The sequence below is a fragment of the Chrysochloris asiatica genome, unplaced genomic scaffold, assembly GCF_000296735.1.
Source record: "Chrysochloris asiatica unplaced genomic scaffold, ChrAsi1.0 scaffold00144, whole genome shotgun sequence".
NCBI lineage: Eukaryota > Metazoa > Chordata > Mammalia > Afrosoricida > Chrysochloridae > Chrysochloris > Chrysochloris asiatica.
In genome coordinates this window covers 7,314,343-7,318,549 of record NW_006408662.1, presented here as the reverse complement: position 1 = coordinate 7,318,549, position 4,207 = coordinate 7,314,343, and positions in this window count along the sequence as shown.

Here is a 4,207-nt window from a genome sequence, read left to right as displayed (position 1 = left end):
AATAGCAAAAAGATGAAGGAGACAACGTAAGTGCCCAACAACTGAAGAATGGATAAACAAACTGTGGTACATACAGACAATGGAATATTATGCTACCTTGAAGAACAACAAGGATCTTGTAAACCACCACATAACATGGATGAAGCTTGAGGACATTATGTTGAGTGAAATTAGTCAGTCACAAAAGGAGAAATACTGCATATGGTTACCATGGTGTGGTTCATAGGGTGAGGGGAAGGAGGGGAAGGTAGAGCTAGGGAAGGGAATAGATACAGGATAGTTTGGGTGCTGGGGAGGGGGGCAATTCAGAAGAAGGGGGAAGGGAATCGAAGAACAAGTCGGACGGGTGAGCAGTTAGGCAGGTTTGCATGGACTAACTGGGACACAGGTAAAATAATGATATATGTACAACCTTGAAACAACAGGGTTCTGGGATATAGGGATTGAGGCATTGTTTGACTGGATGAAAGGGGGGAACTTATGCTAAGATGCTTGGCTGTCTTTTGAATCTTGGTTTCCCTTGCATACAATTGTAATATGGATATTTGAGGGGGAGAGAAAGGAATAGGCAGAAATAACATTATAGAAAGCTTGTAAGTCTGTTTTCTACCAACAACTGATTGGAATACCAAAAATTGAGCTATTACATGCCCAGTGAAGGAGGCTTCCTGCAGAGTTTGCATTGCATAAGACCATAGGTTGAATCCTGAACCCCATCCAGAATCTTCTGAGGTGGGAAATATCCACTTGAAAGGACAAGCAGATCAGCCTGGACTGGCTAGAAGAATATAAGATACTTCTTGAAAGAAAGACCTACAGGAAAAATACAAAAAATAATGACACTCAAACAAGTTGCTCGCCCAGGAGACATCAAGACAAGTGGTCGGGTCCTCTCAGGGCAAACCCCCTTCCAAGCCTAAGAATCAAAGGGAATACAGGAGCAGACATGTGATCTGACTGGTGACCACGTTGGTCACCAATAAGGGGAAGTGAGGGGAAAACAGCAATGAAGCTGCAAGCTAATTTCAACCACATTCAGTAGACTCTTGTGAACCCAGGTGGAGACCTGGTTGGCCAGCAGTATGGCAAGACCTGGGGACTCCTGGGCCCAGAGTCAGTGATATAGCCACAGAGGACTAGAGTATAGAGTGAAGCATCCAGCTGTTAAGAAGAGAGGGCATATGCACAAGAACACCCACACTTGCAGATAATACCCACTTGACCTTGCTTCAATGGCTGGATGATCAGAACTCAATTAGAAGAAGAATGAAGAGGGAAAAAAAGAGTAATCTCATACAATTTGATGAACTTGATCTACACCTATGGATACAGTAGCTCAAAAGAGGGAACAAATCTTTACAGCGAAGATCATTCCCACAGTCTACATATACAGGGTAGATTTGGAATTGGCTACCCAAAATGGAGGGGGAGGGGGAGAGCGCTACAAAGGCAAGAAGTGACTGGCTTACAAGCTTTCAAGAGGGAGGCTAGATCCAGAGGGCAGGGCACAGAGGAAGGTGGACTCTCCACTATGTAATACAAGAACAAACAAGTTGCTTGCCTAGGCAACATCAAGCCCAGACATCTGTCTGGGTGGGGCTGAAGAAAGGAGATAGGGATAGCTCTCATGTGGCACAATTGTGAATAATTACTATCAGGACAAACTGTAAGGGTTGGAAATGTAAAGGTAGATGTTTTGTAGCAAAAGGAGGGAAGTGGTTTCTTTGCATTCCAGGAGTGGAAGTCCCTGGGTCCATCAAGGGAGAAGAGCGGAGTGTAGGACCCTACCCAGAGAAACAGTGACGCCAGAGATGGAGGCAGAGAAGATGTTGTGGAGAAATGGAGCCGGCTGGGGACTCTGGACTCAGAGAGGGAGAGGGGCTGTGTGCTGATGACTGAGGAGGGTCAGGCTTGCAGGGTATACCCTTTGGTTGTTTGATGACACATGGAGTGGATTGTAATAATGGCAATGAAATGAAATACGATAGGATGAATGTAAAGTTAATGTTCTTCCATGTAAACTATGACATAATTCACAACAAAAACTTTAAAAAAGAAAGAAAGAGAAAAAAAAAAAAGGTATTTGTAATGAATAAGTCTTTGTTCTTGTAAAATTCTGTCATTTGATCTCCAGCATAATTTCTGTCACCAAGTCCATATTTGTATCCACTGATCCATCCTTTTTCTTAGCAATGCTCCTTTTAAAATCCAGATCCCTGATCCATTTGGCATGTGTGGGAATGGGCTGAAGGAGGTTTCTCAGCAAGCAGCTGTTTCAGTGAGTAGTGATGTGGTACGCAGTAATGTACTGAGTACTGATCGCTCTTTCCAAGACATTACTTAGGTCTTTTGTGATGATGGGAGGGAGGCTGAGCATTGTTTGACTGGATGAAAGGGGGGAACTTATGCTAAGATGCTTGGCTGTCTTTTGAATCTTGGGAGGGAGATGTTGGGAACCCAGAGCTGGAAATTACACCAGTAGTTTCCAAGAAACTGTGGATTTTATTGGGTATTATATTGGGCATCTACAGATGGTTGTGAGAAATGAAGTAGTTGATAAAAGAGTTGCAAACTGTGATGGATTACTCCACTTGTGGAGGATTAAAGAGCAGTTCACAGTGATAAAGATGGGAGGCCCAGAGTTTACATAATAGGATGTAGGTCCACATCTACAGTGGCTCAGCTAACGAAGTAATGAAGGGAAATTTAGTGGAACTAAGGGAAAGGTGAAATGAGAGATTTAGTAAAAATTTAAGCTTTAATTTGTCAGATTTGGAAAATAGAGAAGCTACTCTGAATGGCATCAGACTGGATAAAGGCAAACACATTATTTTATATACTTTTTTGTTTTGTGTTGTTTTTCTTGGTTACTTTCATCTGAGAACGTCAGAAACTTTGCATCAAACATAGAATTGAAAACTAGAAGGAGACAAGGGACAAGATTGTAAGCACTAGAAAGACTGGCCCCGTCCATGGTTTTGCCAAGGAAACCCTTTACACCAGTGGCATTGATTTTTTCCTGGGATGGGCTCCCAAACACTGTTTTCTTCAGATTGTTCTGTTGAGAAGAGTCAAGTCCCACTCAGTTCATTTCAACGTATGGGAAGGAGACTTTTATCTTAAGAATACATATGACCTCAAAAGATTCCAAAAGAAGTGAACAACTGGGACTTTCATGGTAGATAGATCTCACAGGCTAGACTGGAAAGTTGCTTTAGGGGTCTCAGTATCTTATAGGTACTGGTTACAGGAGCTCATGGCCTCCTGACCCCTCTGATCCCTTTGTTCTGCTTCCAATTGCCTGACACTGTTTTATTGCCCAAGGGTGGGTCACACAGTACACAATATCTCCACTTCATATTTTGAGTTGTGGTCTACATTTTTCTCCTGTTTTATCCAGGTCCCTGTATTGTGATCCCTTTCAGAGTGCTCAGCAATGGTAGTTGGGCATCATCTAGTTCTTCTGGTCTCATGGTAGTAGAAACTGAGGTCCATTAGTCCTTTGGACTAATTATTTCCATGTACCTTTAATGTTCTTCACTCATCTTTGCTCTTGAGAGGAGACACCACACAATAGATGGCCACTTACAAGCTAATAAGACTCATAATTGTTATGTTGGAGTCCATTGTTGCTACCTCTGTGTCAATCCATCTTGTTGTGGGACTTCCTCTTTTTGTTGACTCTTCATTTTATCAAGCACAATGCCCTTCTCCAGGAACTGATCCTTCCTGATAACATGTCCAAAGTAAGAGTCAAAATCTCACCATCCTGGCTTCTCAGGAATATTCTGGCTGTACTTCTCCCAACACGTATGTATTTGTTCATGTCCATGGTATATTTGATGTTCTTCTCTACCCTAATTCAAATGTATCAATTCTTTCCCAGTCTTCCCTGTTCATTTTTCAACTTCCACACGCACATGAGGCAATTGAAAAAAATCAGATCTTGGATCAGGTGCATCTTCCCTTTGCTCTTTAATACTTTAAAGAGGTCTTTGACATTTATGTGGTAGTGATGGTGGTGGTGTGGAGTGGGTTCTGAATCATAGTGACCTGCATAGGGTTTCCGAGGCTGTAAATCTTTACAGGCATAGAAAGCCTCATATTTCTCCCACGGAACTGCTGGTAGTTTCAAACTGCTGACATTGAGGTAAACACGCAAACTCAAAATCATTACGCTGCCAGATCTCTTTAGACATTTCTGTTG